We start from the raw sequence: 25,709 nt of genomic DNA on the forward strand, positions 1-25,709 counted from the left end.
GGGGGCGAACAAAATATTTTGGCATCCGGAGGGGAACTTTGGAGATTGAAATTTCGTGAAAAGAACTCGCCGCAACGAAAAACGCTTTTGTTTTAATGATTACCACTCACACTCGCGTAAAATAATTGTAACACTCTGTCACCTATTTCGCGATAGTACAAAACGAGCTGCCGTTCTTTGAAACTTTTCGATGCTAACAGTGAATTATCTGGTAAGGATCCCACACCCTGCAGCAATACTGCACCAGGGGACCGACAAACGTAGACTAGACAGTTTCTTTAGTAGACACGTTGCATCTTCTAAGTGTTCTGTCAGTAAAACGCAATCTTTACTTTCCTTTGCCTTCCTCACAAAATTAGCTATGTGTAGCTGTTAATAATTGTAATTTCAAGGCATTTAGTTGAAAATGGTTCAGATGGTTCTGAGCACTATGGGACTTAACACCTGAGGCCATCAGTCCCATAGAACTTAGAACTAATTAAACCTAACTAACCTAAAGACATCACACTCATCCATGCCCAGGGCAGGATTCGAACCTGTGAGCATAGTGGTCGCGCGGTTCCAGACAGAAAGGCCTAGAACCGCTCGACCCAGTGGCTGGGATATTTAGTTGTATTGGCAGCCTAGAGTTGGTATGATTTATCTTTTAACCGAAATTTCCGTATTCTTTCAGTACTAGTAGGAATGACCTTCCACTTTACATTATTTAGGGTCGTTTTCTTACCCGCCATGGAGATATCTCATCTACATAATTTCACTATTGGCTTCGATGTTCTGATAACTTTACTAGACGCTAAATCAGAAAGCGTTGCTCAGATTGTGTCCTAAATCGTTTATGTTAAATCCTACACAGTCGTCAAATATGGGGTGTTTAGGAAACCTGCTATCTCGGATCACTAGACAACATTGAAACAAATCATATTAATGTGTTTTATTACAAAAGTAAATCATTACAATGCTTTGCGATTACACAGATGTTTCGCATGTAAAGATCGACTGACGAAGTAAGCAAGTTTCTTCAGTGTAAACAATTCCCAAGTCGGGTTCCATAGTGGTGAATACCTTTTATTTGGAGCAGGTTGAAATACAGCTTCACCGGTGGCTCACGGTCTTACTGTCTTGGTGGACAGTGAAACTCTTCCATTCGACAATGATTTCATTCCAAAGACATCCCTGTAGTGCACGTTGAAGGTGTGGCGGTGGGACTTGAAGTCCCGTACGACCCTCCGACAGTGGAAGTTCAGGTCGGAGGCAAATATTAACTAACTACGAACTACATTATGTATCAACAGAGTTGGTTAACTATGGTGTCGTGATCAGTCCGGCGCGGCGCTTATGTGCTCTTGCTGCTGTCGCGTTGTCGTCCTGAAGAGCGATCGATCGGTGTGCTGACCTCTTCTCACAACCATCTCTTCTTTATCGTTCCCGACTGGTGTGCCGGCGCTTGACTTCAGGCCGTAACAGTTTCTATAGATTAGGTTCAGTAGAGGACTTGTAACATTTACTTAGGGACCGATGACCTCAGCAGTTTGGTCCCATAAGACCTTATCACAAATTTCCAAAAATAAAAAATTAACACTTACTTGCTGAATGCCCGAGACCACTTCTGTTTTAGTCGATGACTTTCCGACAGTTACTACGAACTGTGACTTTTCCGATAGGAACTGACGTATCCAGTCGCGCATCTGAGACGATACTCCATAGGCACGCATTGTGATTATCAGCCGCTCTGAGGAACGGCATCAAAACCATTGTGAAAATCTAGAAATATGGAATCAATTTCAGATCCCCTGTAGATAGCGCTTAATACCTCCTGAGCATAGAGAACTGATTGTGTTCCAGAAGAACAATATTTTCAGAATCTATGCTGACTGTGTTTCTACAGATGGTTTTCCTCGAGGTAATTCGTTATGTTAGGACACAATATATGTTTCAAAATACTACTGCAAATCAACGTCAGTGTTATGGGTCTACTGATTCATCGGATTTCTTCTACTTCCTTTCTTGAATATTTGGGTGACCTGTGCAGCTTTCCACCGTTCAGGTGTGGCGCTTTCGTCGAGCGGGCAGTTGTATATGTTAAGTACGGAGCTATTATACAACATACTCTGAAAAAATGGCTCTGAGCACTATGGGACTTAACATCTGTGGTCATCAGTACCCTAGAACTTAGAACTACTTAAACCTAACTAACCTAAGGACATCACACACATCCATGCCCGAGGCAGGATTCGAACCTGCGACCGAAGCGGTCACGCGGTTCCAGACTGAAGCGCCTAGACCGCACGGCCACACCGGCCGGCATACTCTGAAAGGAATGCAATTGGCATACCATATGGACTGAATGATTTGCTTTATTTTTTGATTCAAGCTGCTTTGTTTCATCGAGGATATGTGCTTCGAAGTTACTCACGGTGAGAGCAGTTTTTGGTTCGAGTTCTGGGATACTTACTTTGTCTTCTTTGGTGAAGAAATTTAGGTAAACCCTGTTTGGTAATTACGCTTCAGTGGCACTGTCTCAGTAACATTACCTTCGCTGTCGCACTGTGAAGTTATTGATTGTGTAGTGTATTACACGCATGACCATAATCCCTTTCGATTTTCTGCCAGATTTCAAGACAGAGTTTCGTTGTGTAAACAACACTGACGCAAAAACATTAGGACAGCAAAAATAAACAATGTAGACTAATGCAGTTTCGCGAATACATTTGTCTAGGTAATATACGAGGGTAATACCAAAAGCAAGGTCTCCTTTTTTTTTATAAGTACATAGACCTGTCTATTTCTACAATGGTTCAAATGAGTCTGAGCACTATGGGACTTAACTGCTGAGGTCATCAGTCCCCTAGAACTTAGAACTACTTAAACCTAACTAACCTAAGGACATCACACACATTCATGCCCGAGGCAGGATTCGAACATGTGACCGTAGCGGTCGCGCAGTTCCAGACTGAAGCACCTAGAACCGCTTGGTCACTCCGGCCGGCTATTTCTACAATGGGTTACATCAGTTTACAGCTTGAACATTTAGTTATTTTTCGACATCCATTTCTGTCGATGCATTTTTGTAGACGTTGTGGCAGTTTTTGTATGCCCGTGTCATACCAGCTCACCGCCATGCTGTTCAGGAAATTATGAACCTCTTCTTTCACCTCGCCGTCGGAGCTGAATCGCTGGGACCACAATTAACGCTGACAGGTACTGGGAGACTCTGAAAAAACTCAAACGGGCAATTCAGAACCGGAGAAGAGGAATGTTGAGCAAGGGCATACACATTCTCCATGACAACGCTCGCCCACACATCGCTCGGCAAACCGTTGCTCTCCTGCGACAGTTTCAGTGGAACATAATCAGCCACCCACCCTATAGTCCTGACTTGGCGCTGAGTGACTATCACCTGTTCCCTAGGTTAAGAAACATTTGGCCGGAAAGCGATTCATCTCCGACGACGGGGTGAAAAAAGAGTTTCATAACTTTCTGAACAGCACGGCGGCAAGCTGGTATGACATGGGCATACAAAAACTGCCACAGCGTCTACAAAAATGCATCGACAGAAATGGTGATTATGTCGAAAAATAGCTCAATTTTCAAGCTGTAAACTGATGTAACCCATTGAAGAAATAAACAGGTCTATGTACTTATAAAACAAAAATGAGACCTTACTTTTGGTATAACCCTCGTATTTAAGTGATTAATGTGGTGTCACCGCCAGACACCACACTTGCTAGGTGGTAGCATTTAAATCGGCCGCGGTCCGGTAGTATACGTCGGACCCGCGTGTCGCCACTGTCAGTGATTGCAGACCGAGCGCCGCCACACGGCAGGTCTAGAGAGACGTCCTAGCACTCGCCCCAGTTGTACAGACGACTTTGCTAGCGATGCTACACTGACAAATACGCTCTCATTTGCCGAGACGATAGTTAGCATAGCCTTCAGCTACGTCATTTGCTACGACCTAGCAAGGCGCCATTACCAGTTTATATTGAGATTGTAATTAATGTATCAGCAAGAGCGATGTTCTCCAATTATGGATTAAAGTTAAGTATTCCAGCAACTACGTTCTTTTCTTACTAGACTCAACTCCTTTAATTGTTCCAGACCTCACGCCAGTCTGCGTGAGCTTAAACGCGTGCATTTCGGCCTCCTCTAGCAACACGGTGTTGGCTCTTCTGCCAACACCTCAATTAACATTGCAAGATCAAAGATTAACCTAAACGCCAGATAAAACATTGTAAATGTGAAATGCCTATACATTAATAACTGGTGTAACCGCCAGAATTTTTCATGCAACCGTGCATCCTTTATGTTGTAAAGATGCCGGAATGTCGGTTTGTGGAGTGGAGAACCTTCTTGTTGCACTTGGTCGATCAATAAGTAGACGGTTCATGTTGTTTGTGGATGACACTGGAGTTTTCATCCGATGGTGACTCATATGTGCTCAACGGGAGACAGATCTGGTGATCGAGCAGGCCAAGGCAACGTGTCGACACTCTGTAGAGCATGTTGAGTTACAACAACGGTACGTTGAGACATCTTTGTTTAATAAATAATTTTACTTACTTAAACTGAAATAACTGAGAAGGTGAAACTACCTAATAAAGATTTTTACTTAAACTGCTGAGTGAAACTGACCTACTGTCACTTAGCTTGTCTTTATCGTTTCACCACTGACCTATTGAATTTGCCCTGACTAACAGAAGTCAAACTTTTCCTAGACATTAATTACCCACAATATTCAACGGTAACGTGATCTGACTGCTTTCAAATTAACTCAAAAGAATCGCCATGAATTAGAGAAAATCCTAAAAATAACCTATACAATTCATAAGTCACATACCTAACAAAAATCTTCATTACCCTCACTACGGCAATGCCGCAAGTACCAGTACTGCCAGCTAAATAAAAGATTGTAACTAATGTAGGCTCTAACTAATGATACGCATGTGGTTAGCAAAGGACAGATTTTGTTGCAAACTAAACAATGTATTTGGTAATGAATGTCAAAACCAGTTTCAAAATTATATAATCGTGCATGACATACAGTTCCAAAAATTATATAATCAATAATAATGTTCAATCTCCAAGTCGGACACGTCCAGATCGTCCGCTTGTGCTAACACTTCAAACCTCTAACACTGCTAATTATTACCCTCTAATCTCCATCACTGCTGGCTACTCACTCTAGCTTCCATCACTGCTGGCTGTTCACCTCAAATTGCTAGTCCGACCAGTCACAGAGTCTCTTACAGTGTTTGCACAGTGCCGTCAGAGTTATTAATGCAAAGCACTACTTAGCGCTGCCAACATACAGACACATAAACAGCCTACTTACAACGTGGGCGAATAATGTCCTGTTGGGAAACATCCCCTGGAATGCTGATCATGGATGGTAGTGCAACACAAAATAAAAAAAAGAGATTCTAATGGCTCTGAGCACTATGAGACTTAACTTCTGAGGTCATCAGTCCCCTAAAACTTAGAACCACTTAAAACATAAATAACCAAAGGACATCACACACATCCATGCCCGAGGCAGGATTCGAACCTGCGACCGCAGCAGTCGCGCGGTCCCGGACTGAGCGCCTAGAACCGCGAGACCAAAACGGCCGGCTTATAAATAAATGACCTGGTGGATGACATCGGAAGTTCAGTGAGGCTTTTTGCAGATGATGCTGTGGTGTATCGAGAGGTTGTAACAATGGAAAATTGTACTGAAATGCAGGAGGATCTGCAGCGAATTGACGCATGGTGCAGGGAATGGAAATTGAATCTCAATGTAGACAAGTGTAATGTGCTGCGAATACATAGAAAGAAAGATCGCTTATCATTTAGCTACAAAATAGCAGGTCAGCAACCGGAAGCAGTTAATTCCATAAATTATCTGGGAGTACGCATTGGGAGTGATTTAAAATGGAATGATCATATAAAGTTGATCGTCGGTAAAGCAGATGCTAGACTGAGATTCATTGGAAGAATCCTAAGAAAATGCAATCCGAAAACAAAGGAAGTAGGTTACAGTACGCTTGTTCGCCCACTGCTTGAATACTGCTCAGCGGTGTGGGATCCGTACCAGATAGGATTGGTAGAAGAGATAGAGAAGATCCAACGGAGAGCAGCGCGCTTCGTTACAGGATCATTTAGTAATCGCGAAAGCGTTACGGAGATGATAGATAAACTCCAGTGGAAGACTCTGCAGGAGAGACGCTCAGTAGCTCGATACGGGCTTTTGTTGAAGTTTCGAGAACAAGCCGTATATTGCTCCCACCTACGTATATCTCGCGAAGAGGCCATTACGATAAAATCAGAGAGATTAGAGCCCACACAGAAGAATACAGACAATCTTTCTTTCCACGAACAATACGAGACTGGAATAGAAGGTAGAACCGATAGAGGTACTCAGGGTACCCTCCGCCACACACCGTCCGGTGGCTTGCGGAGTATGGATGCAGATGTAGATGCAGAGGTACAGATTAGCAGAGAGGTTACCTCTACCGTCATACTAAACAGCGCGATAGACTTTAACTCCAGGTGTAGGTCCATTGTGTCTAACACGCAGTCAGGATAGTGGCAGGCCCACAACTGGTCTCCTTCTGACCACTACACATCCATCACTAGCACAGAAGCAGAAGCAGTTTTCGTCAGAAAACACAACATACCTCAACCCTGCCCTCACTGAAGTCGCAATTGGCGGTAGTTTCGATTCAGTAGATTGCACGCTACAGGGCTTCTGGGTCGGAGCTGTACTTGAAGTATACCGTTTGTCACTAAGGTGACAACTGATGCTCATATTGCTGCTACATATGCAGTACGATGCGCCAGAGCTATGGTCTTCCCTCTGTTATTGCCACGGGGCCGCGGCCGTCTGGAGCTCGGTCTTCTTGTGACCGCATGTCCTCGTGACTACCGCTGGCACGTACAGTGGCTACATTCCTGCCAAGTTTTCTGTAGTATCACAGAAGGAACATCCAGCTTCTCGTAGCCCTATTGCACGACTTCATTCAAACTTAGTGGCTTTGATAATGGCACCGTTGTCGCCCTAAAGATACACTACTGGCCATTAAAATTGCTGCACCACGTAGATGACGTGCTACAGACGCGAAATTTAACCGACAGGAAGAAGATGCTGTGAAATACAAATGATTAGCTTTTCACAGCATTCACACAAGGTTGGCGCCGGTGGCGACACCTACAACGTGCTGACACGAGGAAAGATTCCAACCGATTTCTCATACATAAACAGCAGTTGACCGGCGATGTCTGGTGAAACGTTGTTGTGATGCCTCGTGTAAGGAGGAGAAATGCGTACCATCACGTTTCCGATTTTGATAATGGTCGGATTGTAGCCTATCGCGATTACGGTTTATCGTATCGCGACATTGCTGCCCGCGTCGGTCGAGATCCAATGACTGTTTGCAGAATATGGAATCGGTGGGTTCAGGAGGGAAATGCGGAACGCCGTGCTGGATCCCAACGGCATCGTATTACTAGCAGTCGATATGAGAGGCATGTTATCCGCATGGCTGTAACGGATCGTGCAGCCACGTCTCGATCCCTGAGACAACAGATGGGGACGTTTCAAAGACAACAAGCATCTGCACGAACAGTTCGACGACGTTTGCAGCACCATGGACTATCAGCTCGGACACCATGTCTGCGGTTACCCCTGACGCTGCATCACAGACAGGAGCGCCTGCGATCATGTACTCAAGCACGTGCCTGGTTGCACGAATGGCAAAACGTCATTTTTTTCGGATGATTCCAGGTTCTGTTTACAGCATCATGATGGTCGCATCCGTGTTTCGCGACATCGCGGTGAACGCACATTGGAAGCCTGTATTCGTCATCGGCATACTGGCGTATCACCCGGGGTGATGGTATGGGGTGCCATTTGTTACATGTCTCGGTCACCTCTTGTTCGCACTGACAGAACTTTGACTCCCGCAAGGCGTTTGATACAGTTCCCCACAGTCGTTTAATGAACAAAGTAAGAGCATATGGACTACCAGACCAATTGTGTGATTGGATTGAGGAGTTCCTAGATAACAGAATGCAGCATGTCATTCTCAATGGAGAGAAGTCTTCCGAAGTAAGAGTGATTTCAGGTGTGCCACAGGGGAGTGTAATGGGACCGTTGCTGTTCACAATATACATAAATGACCTTGTGGATGACATCGGAAGTTCACTGGGGCTTTTTGCAGATGACGCTGTGGTGTATCGAGAGGTTGTAACAATGGAAAATTGTACTGAAATGCAGGAGGATCTGCAGCGAATTGACGCATGGTGTAGGGAATGGCAACTGAATCTCAATGTAGACAAGTGTAATGTGCTGCGAATACATAGAAAGATAGATCCCTTATCATTTAGCTACAAAATAGCAGGTCAGCAACTGGAAGCAGTTAATTCCGTAAATTATCTGGGAGTACTCATTAGGAGTGATTTAAAATGGAATGATCATATAAAGTTGATCGTCGGTAAAGCAGATGCCAGACTGAGATTCATTGGAAGAATCCTAAGGAAATGCAATCCGAAAACAAAGGAAGTAGGTTATAGTACGCTTGTTCGCCCACTGCTTGAATACTGCTCAGCGGTGTGGGATCCGTACCAGATAGGGTTGATAGAAGAGATAGAGAGGATCCAACGGAGAGCAGCGCGCTTCGTTACAGGATCATTTAGTAATCGCGAAAGCGTTACGGAGATGACAGATAAACTCCAGTGGAAGACTCTGCAGGAGAGACGCTCAGTAGGTCGGTACGGGCTTTTGTTAAAGTTTCGAGAAGATACCTTCACCGAAGAGTCCAGCAGTATATTGCTCCCTCCTACGTATATCTCACGAAGAGACCATGAGGATAAAATCAGAGAGATTAGAGCCCACACAGAAGCATACAGACAATCCTTCTTTCCACGAACAATACGAGACTGGAATAGAAGGTAGAACCGATAGAGGTACTCAGGGTACCCTCCTCCACACACCGTCAGGTGGCTTGCGGAGTATGGATGTAGATGTAGATGTAGAACAGTGGACGTTATATTTCAGATGTGTTACGACCCGTGACTCTACCCTTCATTCGATCCCTGCAAAACCCTACATTTCAGCAGGATAATGCAACCACATGTTGCAGGTCCTGAACGGGCCTTTCTGGATACAGAAAATGTTCGACTGCTGCCCTGGCCAACACGTTCTCCAGATCTGTCACCAATTGAAAACGTCTGGTCAATGGTGGTCGAGCAACTGGCTCGTCACAAGACGCCAGTCACTACTCTTGATGAACTGTGGTATTGTGTTGAAGCTGCATGGGCAGCTGTACGTGTGTACACTACCCAAGCTCTGTTTGACTCAATGCCCAGGCGTATCAAGGCCGTTATTATGGCCAGAGGTGGTTGTTCTGCGTACTGATTTCTCAGGATCTACGCACCCAAATTGCGTGAAAATGTAATCACATGTCAGTATAATATATTTGTCCAATGATTACCCGTTTATCATCTGCATTTCTTCTTGGCCAGTAGCGTATTCTTGAGTGACGTCAACTCACCACGTCTAATCTCAAAGGTAACTAAGCTACCGTTAGAGTGTACATCTAAAGGAAGATTTCCATCCTCATAGTGGCGCTACTAGCGTTATTCTCACGCGACTGGTACGAAATCTCTATAGACATCATGTTTCAGATGTAGACATTTGCCTACCAACTTTCGTTTATGTCGCTCAACTCCTTCTTCGTGCTGCAATTTTTTTCCGTCAGAGTATTAAAGGCATCTGGCTTTGAAATTACGACCAAATGTCGAGCTTCTGAAAAATTTCGCCAATCTTGGGGATATTGCTTCTTTTAAACATTGCCACGTTTTGGTAGCTATGCAGTGCCTAATCATTAATCACTGACTTCAGTGGTTTCAGCTGCATATGGTAAATCTGAAGAAATTTGTCGACCATCTTCTTTGTCAAATTGACACCTTTATCATGTCTCCTGGGGAGTATGTACCTTTGTCCGGTGTGCTTACGAACCTTCTTACTGTCGCTGGTAAAGTACACACCAGAGGATACTCAGAATTCTTTTAATGTCGACCCCTCTAACGCGGAGTGGGAAAATGATTCTCTCTCTGCTACAATAACTGCGCTAATATCTGTTATTCTTAAGCTCCTTCCAGGAAATATACGATGGAGGCAGTTGACTTTTATAGTTTGCCTCGAATACTGGCCTATATAACTTGTCGAACAACATTTCGTGAGCAAGATTTCCTGCCTGCTAAGCCACTGGCGTAAATCTCTACTGTGTTTGTTCTCTTAGTAGTATGTCGGATGAACGGGCAGTGTACAGGAGTTGAGTAACTTCCAAGCCCGTGGGCGTACCCTTATAAACACAATGAGTGTCGCGAACGTGACGTCCGTAGCCGCAAGACGAACAGTTGGGGGCCCTTTAAGGCGAGACCGCTGGAACAGGTTACGAGATACCTCTGACCCCGGACTGCCCGACGGGAGCCGCGCGCCCGCCGTCACGGGGATAAAGCCGGCCATTGGGCTGTGGTAAGCGGCTTTGCTACCTCAGCTCTCCTTTCGTTTCCCTTCCGGGGCGCGTCCTGATGAGGCGACGCGTCTGACGCTAATGCGACAGGTGGGCGACGCCCAGACGCCTCTGCGGGGCGTGCCCGACACCGCATTGTTGTGGCGCTTCTCCGGGCACACGCCCGCACCGCGGGGGGATCCCCTGCTGGGATTCCTCTACCTGTTATTACTGGAAGACTTCACCCGTACAGTGGCAGCAATGCGACAGCTCTACCAGAGTGCTGTGGTTGCTCCAGTATCTTTGGGTGTGTCGGCCAGTGCCCCTTCTAGGTGCGTAATGGTTTATCCAGGAAGTACTTTTCCCTATGGCCATAAACAGAGAGGAAATAGAGTCCCCCCCCCCCCCCAAATTGTGTGCACGGGTATAGTAATCTTTACCTACTGACAAATTCACTCCAGCAGTTGCTACGATTATTGTACGTTAGGTTCAACTTTTGTATTTCTCTGTCGCTGAAGCAGCCACATTGGATTACAGCTTTCTGTGGTAGGCTTAGTACCATTTTTTAATACTGAACATTTGATTGGATGTGGTGTACATAAAAAAGGACGAGACACATAGATAGATAAACAGGTAGATAGAGACTGACAGCGAAAGGTAGTGAGAGAGGAGAGATATGATAATAATTCGAGGCAATTACGTTATAAGGTATACTGTGATACACGGCTATCCTCTAACAAACCCAGTGGATATATAAAAACTAGTTTCAAAGAAATCTGTGACCATACAAGATTCTATGAAATACGCGCTCAGCATTTTTGGGAATTACCTTCCCACTACGTCACGAGCTAACTACAGTCTAAGTGAACTCGCCCACTGGAAACGCTCTGTATGCCATAGAGAGGTGGTGTGCTTCCTTTCAAGCCACATCACTAGTATAGTGAAGGCGTGCCTCAGTGGGCGCGCATCATTGGATCCACTGGGTCTCCACGTGATTGCTATCGGCGTCTATCGGAAACGTGGGTTTCCATTGCCAACTGTGAGACGCAGGTGGGGGTGGTATCAATCTATGATACCACGTGATGGCAAGAAGAACAAGACTTCTGATCACATGAGTGCAGAGGTACCGGCAAAACATCAAATACTGGTAACGCTGGAGTACGCCTAACAATGAATAAGAAAGCAGGAATATTAGCGAACAGGTATGAACAGAATAGCGAACCCATTGTCATACTCAAGATAAACACAGAGCCACAGTAGTACCTACTGCTTATAGAGATGATGAAGAGAATGAAACAATGTAACACAAGATTACATAAACAATTCAAATCATTATGGGAGGCGAGAATTTAATTGCGACGAATGACTGTAATTCGGTAGTGCGTAAAGTATCGGAAGAAGTAGTACGAGAACATGGACTGGAAGGAAATGAGTGAAAGGGGAAACAGCCTGGTGGAGTTTTACCCAGAGCAGAATTTAATCATCGGAAACGCTTGGTTTAAGAGACATGAGTGAAAGTTATATACGTGAAACGGTTCTGAATACAGGATCACGGAACGACTGACTGAAACAGAGTATTGTGTCTCACTGTTTAGAGGCACAAAACGCGTGGGTGTTTTCAGATCGTTACTAAAGGCAAATAAGTAGGAGGCCGAGTTGATAGGAGCTGAAGGAGTCCAGGTTGCAATAATATGCAGTACGGCACACTGTTAGAGGGAAGGAATATTATTCAAGAAATACATAGTACAATGAAAATTAGTTATGTACAGTAGTTTGTAGGACTGCAGCTGCGGCCATAACTAACAATATCGAAACATGGAATACCATGAACTAATACAACATATTCACAGGGACAAAGCCTGATGGGCCCTCCTCAGAGAATCAATGCAAACAGAACTGGATGAGGGCCGATTATGAAAGTGCGTCTGCCTACGTTGAAATCTAGCTAACAAGGGAACCTCCCCATCGCACCCCCGTCAGATTTAGTTAAAAGTTGGTACAGGGGACAGGCCTTGAAAACTAAACACAGATCAATCGAGAAAACAGGAAGAAGTTGTGTGGAACTATGAAAAAAAATCTAAATATACAAATCGAGTAGTCCATGCACTGGACAGGCAAAATCAAGGACTGCGTGAGCGCAGGAGCGCCGTGGTCCCGTGGTTAGCGTGAACAGCAGCCGAACGTGAGGCACTTGGTTCAAGTCTTCCCTCGAGAGAAAAGTTTAATTTTTTATTTTCAGACCATTATTATCTGTCCGTCCGATGCGATCACTTTTTTTGGGATTGATTATCACGTCCACAAGGAAACCTAAATCGGGCAAGCTAGAAGAATCCTTTTACCCATTCGCCTAGTGTACAAGTTAGGTAGGTCGACAACATATTCCTGTCATGTGACGCACATGCCGTCACCAGTGTCGAATAGAATACATCAGACGTGTTTTCCTGTGGAGGAATCGGTTGACCTATGACCTTGCGATCAAATGTTTTCGGTTCCCATTGGAGAGACACGTCCTTTCGTCTACTAATCGCACGGTTTTGCGGTGCGGTCGCAAAACACAGACACTAAACTTATTACAGTGAACGAACGGATAGATCATAACTTTGCGAAAATAAAAAAAGTAAACTTTTCACTCGAGGAAAGACTTGAAACTAGTACCTCTCATTCCGCAGCTGCTCACGCTAACCACGGTACCACGACGCCCCTTAGCTCACATTAGCCTTGATGTTGCTTATCTTGCGCATGGACTACTCAGTTTGTATATTCTGCTTATTTTTTTCATAGTTCCACACAACTTCTTCCTTTTTTCTCGATTGATCTGTGTTCAGTTTTTTAAGATCTATCCACTGTGCCAACTAATAACTAAATCTAAGGGGGGTGCGATGGGGAGGTTCCCTTGTAAGAAGTGAACGAGGCACACTCCAGTTCCGTCGAGCTGCACAGCCCGCTAGAGTGCGCTGTGCTCGGCAGACGACGGGCTGCCAACCTTGTGTTGGCGCGGCGTTGTAGTAGTATCTGTGGCAATGATACTACTCAGAGAACTGGACTGTAACGGAAGACTAATGAATAGCTTTGAGAGATGAAAAAGTGATCGCATCGGAGGATCAAATAAGTAAGGAAGAACACCCCAACGAAGTTTTGTGAACTCCTCTCGGCTGCAGAGACTCGTGCGAGGTATTGCGTTGTTATGGAGAGGAAGAGTTCGTCTGCTATTTTAAGGCGACGATCACGCTGAAGTCGATTCTTCAACTTCTTGAGGGGACCGCAGTACACTTCAGTGTTGATCGTTGCACCATGAAAGAGGACATCAAACAGATTAACCTCTTCAGAATCCCAGAAGACCGTCGCCATTACTTTACCGCCTGACGGTGTAGTTTTGAACTTTTTCTTCGGAGGAGAGGTGGTGTGGCGTCATTCCATTGAATGCCTTTTGTTTCCGCTCCGAAGTGATGAATTGTAATGATTGTGATCACTCGATCACGTCGAATGAGTGTGTCCGCATATTCCAGCATTGCAGGAGTCAGGTTTTCGTGACCTTACTGCGATGGTGACAGACGCCTTGCCCACCGACTCACCGTGATTTTGTTGACCGCCAGGTTTCCGTAGACATTCTACAAGCACCTATGAACATCTACGATACTCTGATTTTCCGCCAAAAGAGAGCTGATGGCAACTCTCTGCATGGAACGCATCTCCGTTACAGCCGCCATTTGCAACGTCACGTATAGCGCCGCCACCTGTCGGAATTTAATTAAAATATAGTGGTTGAAACGGGAATATTCCACAACATCCAACAACAAATTCCACATTTGTCAGCGGAAATTGACAGAGAAAAAGGAAATGTATTGCATTACTTATTCGATGCTCCTCGTATTCATAAGACAAATTGATGTCTATGTTTTTGGGTCTGACGGGTCCCTACCTGCGCATTTGCTAATTATTGCTGTGTTGACTGTTTTCCAAACAGTTCGTGCTCTTACCAGCCTGAGGCTCTTACCAGCCATTTATGAAGCCGATTAACTTGCGGACGATATTTGGCGGTTCTTGTTGTAGTACCACCGAGCGGATTCCGCTTGGCCTGGGTGTTTTTTTTTTTCACTTTTGTAATTACTAACGCAGTCCCCTCCCGTGCAAACGGTCAGGTGATGGTAACTGCGTTATAAACTGAGGTGACGAAAGTAACGGGATACCTCCAAATACCGTGTCGGACCTCCTTTTGCTCTTCGCAGAGCAGCAATTAGACGTGGTATTGACGCAACAAACCGTTCCCAAGCCCCCTACAGAATTGCGATAGTGTTACTGGTGCTCGAACTGAACTCTCGACTATGTCGCATAAATTGTTCGACGGGATTCGTGTCGAGCAATCTGGCTGGGCAAATCTTTCGCTCCAGTTATCCAGAATATTCTTCAAACCAATCGCCCTAGTGAGGCCAATTGAGGAGCTGCTTTACAGAGGAGTAGTGGCTCCCATCACGAAAGCTGACAACGGTCAGGAAAGCCGTGTGCTGACGACATGGTCTCCTTATACGCATCCAGCAACACATGTCGGCTGAGTTCGGTACCACTGGGCCCTCCGACGTCTGCTGGGATTGAGTTTGGTTTCAGCGCGTAGTTTCTCCCAGTCCGCTTCACCTATAGTTCAGTTCTTTTATCTTGGCGGCTCGCGCATGCCCGCCCAGACGCGGGAGATTGCTGCGTTGCCAGTTGCACACGACGCACGCGCCAATAGAAGCAGCGCCATAGTATAGCATTGTTCGCAAGCTTACGTTTAGGTGGGAGCATGAAGTAAAGCCACCACGGCCGCATTAACCCTTTCGCTGCTACAAAAACGTGCTCCCTGCATTCCGCGCTAAGCGCGATTTTGTTACTGCACTGCTCACCTGTGCAGACACATGGTGTTCCCACTGCTTTGACACACCTATCATTCGATTCCACCAAAACTATTAGGCCCAAAAATTAGATTTTTACATGTCTTCTTGACTGATACCTTCCCCCCATAAATGACTCAATTTTGTTTCGATGTTCAACGCAGTTATTATGCAGCATTAAATATAGTAAACCATTGCACGAAATTTTGAAGAGTTTGCAGAGGTAAAAGTCCATAGAGCATACTTTCCGTATGGTCGATTTTAGTTGCCAGAAGGTTGAGAATGAAATGTGGACAAATACCTAAATTTCATATAAAATTACTACATGTAATGCTGCATAATAACTGCGTTGAACATCGAAAAAAATTAAGTCATTTATGGGGGGAAGCTATCAGTCAAGAAGACGTGTAAAAATCTAATTTTTGGGCCAAATAGTTTTTGTGAAATCGAATGAGGTGTGTGAAAGCAGTGGGAACACCATGTGTCTGCACAGGCGAGCAGTGCAGTGATGGCAAAATCGCGCTGTGCACGTGTCTGCAGCAGCGAAATGGTTAATAAAGAGACAAAGCACTAGAAATTTCAAAAAAAAATTGCATTCAGACGAATATAATTCGTGAAGTAGGGCACTTCGATATTGTTTTTAAATAATGAAAATATTACATAGCGCACAAGGTTTGAACTCATTACCCTTCGCGTAGAAGCCCAACACCTTAACCGTTACGCTAACGCAGTTCGTCTGCCTACAAAACGCCATGAGGAGTATAACACGTCACGCAAAATACTGACAAACACTGTTGGTATGACTATGAATTACTCACACTTCGTCGAAGTACAATACGAAATAAATAATTACCGCTGTTCTTTATTGCGAAAAAGCGGTTCGTGACATTGATACAAACACCTTTCCTTGCTATCGCCTGAATTAGGAGTCTTATTGCTTGTTTGGTTTAATTAATTAATAGAATACGAAGCAATTGGTATAAAGAATGCTTTTTCCAAACTTCCTATAAAAGAAAGTCTGCTATCAAGACATTACTTTTGTTCTATTACTTTATATATGAGTGAACGTTTCTAAAACTGAAGACACTCGTCCATGCTATGCACTGCAGTCGAGATCTGGCAATGTCGTTCTCTGTTCATTGGCCGACTGTGTTTTGTGACGTCAGATGCGCAAAACGAACCTAAACTCGGCCGCCAACATAAATGACGCGCACTTTAGTAGTAGGCGTTGCTCCTTTTCTTGCCTGGTTAAGTCTTATTACGTTTTTAGGAGTAGTCGTTAAATGTTCATGAACAGTGATGGTCCTAAGTGATCTACAATTAACTAACGTTGTTTGTGCCCCACTGCATCCCTTGTATCTCGGTGGTTGGTCACCCTAGTTAACTATGTGTATTCCACATTACTGAATAATGTATTTTATTATTCGTCCACTGTCTTCTGTCCTGTATCACGTCCATGGGGTGGATCTTGAGTTAATGTCTGCAGTTGTTATAAGTCTCTTATATTGTGTATATGTTGCCATTTCATTAATGAGTGCTGCTTACAGTTCCACCTCGTGAGAACACTCAGGATAAATGGATGCCCCCCGTTACTTCGTCGTTGCTTCGTGTTCGTTGCATAAGTGACTGATTTTTCACCTCTGCCCACTTAGTATTCAGGACAGTTATTGCCGCCATGGCCACTTGGCTTCCTGCGGGTGTAACTGCTCTTATCCATCATCTGTTAATTTCCTGTCCCTAATGTAGGGTTCTTAGAGTTACCTTGGGGAGTTCAGTGGAAACCAGGGCACTGTGCACAGCATTCAAATGTAGCACGCACTAGGGTGCTTCACATAAAGCTAGTGTCTCGTGCCAGCCTGGGGAAAATCAAAGTGAATTCTCTCGTGCCGCCTAACCATGTATTTGTGCGTGTTAAAAACTCAAATCGCCTATAAGAAAATTACAGAAACATTTAGCGTATAGAGAAACAGCTGTCGGAACATCAAGAACTAAGATGGCAAGCCAGAAAGAAGCAATGATGGGAAGGCTGAAAGGTGAAAGAATATAAAGAAGGGCTACATAAAGAAAAGAAATTTGAAACCAATATCATGGAAAAGGAAGTGCAAGTAGATGAAGCTGAGATGGGATATGTGGTACTGCGAGAATATTGGAGAGCACTGAAAGATCTAAGTCTAAATAAGGCATCTGGAGTAGACGATTTCTCCTCAGAATTATTAAGGTATTTTGGAGAGCTAACAACAACAAAAGTTTACCATATCTGAGACAACATAAATATCCTTAATCTTCAGAAGGAGATAGAAACCACAATTCCAAAGAAATGTGCTGACATTTGTAGATATTACCGAATTTTCAAGTTAATAAGTCATGGTTGTAAAATATTAATGCGAATTATTTGCAGAAAAATGTGAAGAAATGTTAGAGCACGACCTCGCTAAAGATTAGGTATACTGTTCTACAGTACACTGTAGAAAAAAAGCAAACTAGTGCTTTCCATTTATTATCATGTTTTTCTACCAGGAACTGACAGAAGATTCAGTTAACATGATTAGGTTGGGATGTAAGTAGACGCGAGATAATACTGACTCAACTGTAATGACTAGACGTGTTATAATTACGTATGACGAAGTATCTGCTGGTATAGGGACGTTAGTTTTGATATAGACCGCAGAAAGGGAAACCTACGTATAAAGGATGAACTAGAACTCCACCGACGAACTTACAGAGGTTTCTCAGGGATACCTTCTGAATATTGTGGTATACTGGACCCAAAGTCTCTGGTGGCTCGTTACAGATTACTCGTGTAATAACGATTTATTTGGTTTGTTACGACTATCACAATTTTTCTGTGAAACTTCTTTCACATTAGTGAAGAAAAGGTAATATGCAACAACCCAAACGTAGAATACACAACACAGTGTGGTATGATTGCTCGAAAACTTACATATTTTGAAAAAAATAATACAATTTGATGTTGGTACAAAGTTAGAATTTTCGAGATCTATTACTACACTTTCGTGCATCCTGCAAGTGTTCTACATCTACATCTACATTTATACTCCGCAAGCCACCCAACGGTGTGTGGCGGAAGGTACTTTACGTGCCACTGTCATTACCTCCTTTTTCTGTTCCAGTCGCGTATGGTTCGCGGGAAGAACGACTGTCTGAAACCCTCCGTGCGCGCTCGAATCTCCTTAATTTTACATTCGTGATCTCCTCGAGAGGTATAAGTAGCAATATATTCGATACCTCATCCAGAAACGCACCCTCTCGAAACCTGGCGAGCAAGCTACACCGCGATGCAGAGCGCCTCTCTTGCGGAGTCTGCCACTTGAGTTTGCTAAACATCTCCATAACGCTATCACGGTTACCAAATAACCCTGTGACGAAACTCACCGCTTTTCTTTGGATCTTCTCTATCTCCTCCGTCAACCCGATCTGGTACGGATCCTACACTGATGAGCAATACTCAAGTACAGGTCGAACGAGTGTTTTGTAAGCCACCTCCTTTGTTGATGGACTACATTTTCTAAGGACTCTCCCAATGAATCTCAACCTGGTACCCGCCTTACCAACAATTAATTTTATACGATCAGTCCACTTCAAATCGTTCCGCACGCATACTCCCAGATATTTTACAGAAGTAACTGCTACCAGTGTTTGTTCCGCTATCATATAATCATACAATAAAGGATCCTTCTTTCTATGTATTCGCAATACATTACATTTGTGTATGGTAAGGGTCAGTTGCCACTCCCTGCACCAAGTGCCTATCCGCTGCAGATCTTCCTGCATTTCGCTACAATTTTCTAATGCTGCAACTTCTCTGTATACTACAGCATCATCTGCGAAAAGCCGCATGGAACTTCCGACGCCGGCCGCGGTGGTCTAGCGGTTCTGGCGCTCAGTCCGGAACCGCGCGACTGCTACGGTCGCAGGTTCGAATCCTGCCTCGGGCATGGATGTGTGTGATGTCCTTAGGTTTGTTAGGTTTAAGTAGTTCTAAGTTCTAGGGGACTGATGACCACCGATGTTAAGTCCCATAGTGCTCAGAGCCATTTGAACCATTTGAACTTCCGACACTATCTACTAGGTCATTTATATATATTGTGAAAAGCAATGGTCCCATAACACTCCCCTGTGGCACGCCAGAGGTTACTTTAACGTCTGTAGACGTCTCTCCATTGATAACAACATGCTGTGTTCTGTTTGCTAAATACTCTTCAATCCAGCCACACAGCTGGTCTGATATTCCGCAGGCTCTTACTTTATCAGGCGACAGTGCGGAACTGTATCGAAAGCCTTCCGGAAGTCAAGGAAAATAGCACCTACCTGGGAGCCTGTATCTAATATTTTCTTAGTCTCATGATCAAATAAAGCGAGTAGGGTCTCACACGATCGCTGTTTCCGGAATCCATGTTGATTCCTACAGAGTAGATTCTGGGTTTCCAAAAACGACATGATACTCGAGCAAAAAACATGTTCTAAAATTTTACAACAGATCGACGTCAGAGATATAGGTCTATAGTTTTGCGCATCTGCTCGACGACCTTTCTTGAAGACTGGGACTACCTGTGCACTTTTCCAATCATTTGGAACCTTCCGTTCCTCTAGAGACTTGCGGTACACGGCTGTTAGAAGGGGGGCAAGTTCTTTCGCGTACTCTGTGTAGAGTCGAATTGGTATCCCGTCAGGTCCAGTGGACTTTCCTCTGTTGAGTGATTCCAGTTGCTTTTCTATTCCGTGGACACTTATTTCGACGTCAGTCATTTTTTCGTTTGTGCGAGGATTTAGAGAAGGAACTGCACTGCGGTCTTCCTCTGTGAAACAGCTTTGGAAAAAGGTGTTTAGTATTTCAACTTTACGCGTGTCATCCTCTGTTTCAATGCCATCATCATCCCGGAGCGTCTGGATATGCTTTTTCGAGCCACTTACTGATTTAACGTAAGACCAGAACTTCCTAGGATTTTCTGTCAAGTCGGTAGATAGAATATTACTTTCGAATTCACTGAACGCTTCACGCATAGCCCTCCTTACGCTAACTTTGACATCGTTTAGCTTCTGTTTGTCCGAGAGGTTTTGGCTGCTTTCGCAGTAGTTTCCTAACTTTGTTGTTGAACCACGGTGGGTTTTTCCCGTCCCTCACAGTTTTACTCGGCACGTACCTGTCTAAAACGCATTTTACGATTGCCTTAAACCTTTTCCATAAACACTCAACATTGTCAGTTTCGTAACAGAAATTTTCGTTCTGATCTGTTAGGTAGTCTGAAATCTGCCTTCTATTACTCTTCCTAAACAGATAAACCTTCCTCCCTTTTTTTTTATATTCCTATTAACTTCCATATTCAGGGATGCTGTAACGGCCTTATGATCACTGATTCCCTGTTCTGCACTTACAGAGTCGAAAAGTTCGGGTCTGTTTGTTATCAGTAGGGCCAAGATGTTATCTCCACGAGTCGGTTCTCTGTTTAATTGCTCGAGGTAATTTTCGGATAGTGCACTCAGTATAATGTCACTCGATGCTCTGTCCCTACCACCCGTCCTAAACATCTGAGTGTCCCAGTCTATATCTGGTAAATTGAAATCTCCACCTAAGACTATAACATGCTGAGAAAATTGATGTGAAATGTATTCCAAATTTTCTCTCAGTTGTTCTGCCACTAATGCTGCTGAGTCGGGAGGTGGGTAAAGGGAGCCAATTATTAACCTAGCTCGGTTGTTGAGTGTAACCTCCACCCATAATAATTCACAGGAATTATCCACTTCCACTTCACTACAAGATAAACTACTACTAACAGCGACAAACACGCCACCACCGGTTGTATGCAATCTATCATTTCTAAACACCGTGTGTGCCTTTGTAAAAATGTCGGCAGAATTTATATCTGGCTTCAGCCAGCTTTCTGTACCTATAACGATTTCAGCTTCGGTGCTTTCTATCAGCGCTTGAAGTTCCGGTACTTTACCAATGCAGCTTCGACAGTTTACAATACCGATTGCTGCTTGGTCCCCGCAAATGGTTCAAATGGCTCTGAGCACTATGGGACTTAACATCTATGGTCATCAGTCCCCTAGAACTTAGAACTACTTAAACCTAACTAACCTAAGGACATCACACAACACCCAGTCATCACGAGGCAGAGAAAATCCCTGAACCCGCCGGGAATCGAACCCGGGAACCCGGGCGTGGGAAGCGAGAACGCTACCGTGGTCCCCGCATGTCCTGACTCTGCCCCGCACCCTTTGAGGTTATTGCCCTTTCTGTACTTGCCCGAGGCCATGTAACCTAAAAAACCGCCCAGTCCGCGCCACACAAGCCCTGCTACCCGTGTAGCCGCTTGCTGCGTATAGTGGACTCCTGACCTATCCAGCGGAACCCGAAACCCCACCACTCTATGGCGCAAGCCGAGGAATCTGCAGCCCACACGGTCGCAGAACCGTCTCAGCCTCTGATTCACCCTCCACTCGGCTCTGTACCAAAGGTCCGCAGTCAGTCCTGTCGACGATGCAGCAGATGGTGAGCTCTGCTTTCATCCCGCTAGCGAGACTGGCAGTCTTCACCAAATCAGATAGCCGCCGGAAGCCAGAGTGGATTTCCTCCGATCCACAGCGACACACATCATTGGTGCCGACATGAGCGACCACCTGCAGATGGGTGCACCCTGTACCCTTCATGGCATCCGGAAGGACCCTTTCCACATCTGGAATGACTCCCCCCGGTATGCACACGGAGTGCACATTGGTTTTCTTCCCCTCTCTTGCTGCCATATCCCTAAGGGGCCCCATTACGTGCCTGACGTTGGAGCTCCAAACTACCTTACAAGCCCACCCTCTGCGACCGCCCGGATCTTGCAGACTGAGGGGCAACCTCTGGAACAGGACAAGCAGCCATGTCCGGCCGAAGATCAGTATCCACCTGAGACAGAGCCTGAAACCGGTTCGTCAGACAAACTGTAGAGGCCTTCCGTTCAGCCCTCTGGGATGTCTTTCGCCCCCTGCCACACCTCGAGACGACCTCCCACTCTACCACAGGTGAGGGATCAGCCTCAATGTGAGCAGTATCCCGGGCAGCCACAGTCGTAGTCCGATCGGGGGATGCGTGGGACGAGGTGGCCGTCCCCGACAAACCCCCATCCGGACCCCCACAGTGATGCACATTTGCAACAGCCTCAAGCTGTGTGACCGAAGCCAACACTGCCTGAAGCTGGGAGCGAATGGATGCCAACTCAGCCTGCATCTGACCACAGCAGTTGCAGTCCCTATCCATGCTAAAAACTGTTGTGCAAAGAACGTCTGAACTAATCTACAGAGAGCACAAACAAATCGACACAAAATTTAAACGGTTATTAAAATACAAGACTGCCTAGTAAATGCAGTAATGCTGCTACTTGCGCACTGCTGACACACTGCTCGGCGGCGGAAGGAGACTACGCGATTTTACACTATTCAGGTACAAAAACGCGATGCTACAACTCTCAAATACTATAATACGCACGAAATTTATGAATTAAACAATGCAAGTACCAAAAACACGCAAAGAAATTAAGAATTAAACTATGTAACAAATGAGTGCGCTAGGAGTATACGACTTTCTACTGGCAGCTGCTTATCCAACGGCGGCAGGGAGCACAAACTCAAAAACAATATTATTTCGCTGACAAACATCCTCCATCTCTGTCTTCTTGCACATTTATCAATGGCCGTGTTTCATGTCTGTCTTGTTCCACCACTGTCTTTCACATGTTTACATTCGTAGTCGGAACATAATGAACTTCTATTTGCGTATTACGGGAATATGTAATTTAAATGATATAAGACCTTACCGCTATTGTAAAAACGTATCTGTTACTGCACATAACAGCAAAAGGTAGAAATTACAAAAAATGTTGCGCAGTGCAGTCAACCGCAGTGTTACAAATGTTGGCAGTTTGGCCACAACGCAAACGAGTGTGGGACTAGGAAGCAAAATAACGGAAACAAGCAACAGAAGACGTTAAAAATAAACAGAGGTGTTTCGTCCATCGGAAAACATTCCTGATAAGTCAGAGTACCGCAGACACTAGGGCAGAGACGAACTATTGTTTGGAGGGCTTTGTAAATGCTAAAGGACGTACCAGTTCACATGTAGCTGTGATTAGTCTAGATATCTTGAGTAGGAGAAGACCAGGGATTTCAAGGTATAAATTACGTGGACTGGGAAATAATGATACAGTATTTCTGAGGAAAACACAGCTCGTTTTTAGGATTGGAATTATAGAGTTTCGTGAGGATGTGGAAATGTTGCCAATTGTGCGACAAGGATTTTCCGCGATTCTCGGACTTGACTTCAAGGATAGTAATCAAGCGAAAATTAACCTTTCACAGCGCACAGCTCAACTTCATGGGAACTTGTCTCTGGTGAGTCCAACAGAGATGCTTCAGGTTCGCACGGTACACCGATTGCTAAGGCGTCACCAACTGAAATGCCTACACGTACGTTATAATTACGCATGACAAAGTATCTGCTAGTACAGGGACGTTAGTTTTGGTATCTGTAGATGCCTAAATTCCACAGCAAAGATTATGTGTGGTTAAGTCATTGCAGAACAATGAAGCATTAAATAAAATGCATTGTTTTATACGGAGACGCGCTGCGTGCGGGACCAATGTTAATGGGGAACTGATGATCCCAGTAAGCTCTGATAACTTTGGGACAGATGAAGCGAGTCTCCCGAAAGGATTCACTGGAGCGATTTTAGAGACACTCGACAATGAGGATATCGATGGATCACGAGGTTATCGAAGCATCAAACAAACTGTCTATGCATCTGTATTACGTGTCAAGGTTCTTCACTTAAAAGACAGTGAACGGGAAGTGATATCAATTTAGTTGTTAGCGTATTTAGATTTATTCAGTTCAGATGATCCATTCAACTCCTGCACACAATACGGCGTACCAACAGTCTATAGGAAACCTCAGAGAATAGCGAAACGCTTACAGCTACTAGCAGATGAACTTATTGATCAACATTTACATGAGGGCATCATCGAACATAGTGATAGCCCATGGTCAACAAATATCGTTATTGTACCGAAAACGTCTGTTCATGGTACTCTAAAATATCGAATTTGTTGTAACCACCGTTTCTTGAACGCACGAACCACAACGCTTGCATATCCGATCACAAACATCACCAATAAATTAGACAACCTAGGAAGATGTTAATATTTTTCAACTGTTGATCTTAGAACTGGTTATGACCAGCTGGAACTGTTTGCCAAAGACAGACCCAAGGCCGTTTTCACAACACATGCAGGTCATTACCAGTATCGAAGAATGCCGTTTGGACTGCAAAATGCTCCGGCTACATTCCAACTCCTATTAGATGGGGTACTATGTGGATTAAAACCAAGAATCTGTATGGTATACCTTGACAATAAAATTGTCTATTCGACTACTATAGAAGATCATGTTAAACGTCTAGACGATGTATTTAGTAGATTGAGGGCAGTACACCTTACACTTGGCGTGGATTAATGCTATTTTGCTCAGACACAAGTAAGTTATGTTGGTCATTTTATCAGTCAAAACGGAGTAGGATGCATCCTGGACTTAACTGCCGCCGTACGTGAGTTTCCGACACTACAAAATCCTAAACAGTTACAGTCGTTTATTGGATTATGGAATTATTATCGTAAATTCATGAAGGGATTCGCTGAAATTGCATAGCCGTTAACTAAGTTGCTACGAAACGGTGTTAATTTTCAGTGGACACGAATTGTCAAGAAGCATTCAAGAAGCTCAAGGAGATATTAAAATCTGGTCTTTGTTAATATTACCTGACTGTTAACAGGAATTCATACTTTGATGTTATGCATCCAACAATGCTTGGGGCTGTAGCTTAAGACAGAAAGTTGAAGGGACAGAACATCTAGTGGAATATGCCTCCAGAAATTTAATGAAGCTGAAAATAATTATTTGACAACTGAAATTGAAATGTTGATAGTTATTTACGGAATCTCTTGTTTTCGTTGTTATTTGTACGGTCGGAATTTCAAAGAGATTACAGACCATGCGTCTTTAAAATGGTTGTTAGGTTTAAAAGATCCATCTAATTTATTAACGAGATGGGCATTAAAATCAAGTGAGTTCTACTGTGAAGTAATTTATACGCCAGGAGTCGAACACACAAACGCAAATACGCTGAGTAGGAAGATACGAGTTTTACAAGCAGTAGGTGGGCGCCAGGAAGATTGGATACAGGCACAATTAACTGACTGTGAGTGCCAATTGTTTTGAATGTAACCTCAGTTTGAAATATTTCCTTGAGGTATTACATTATATTTCATAATATTTAGTTATGGTGGCGAATGC

This window comes from Schistocerca nitens, chromosome 1 (assembly GCF_023898315.1).
Source record: "Schistocerca nitens isolate TAMUIC-IGC-003100 chromosome 1, iqSchNite1.1, whole genome shotgun sequence".
Lineage (NCBI taxonomy): Eukaryota > Metazoa > Arthropoda > Insecta > Orthoptera > Acrididae > Schistocerca > Schistocerca nitens.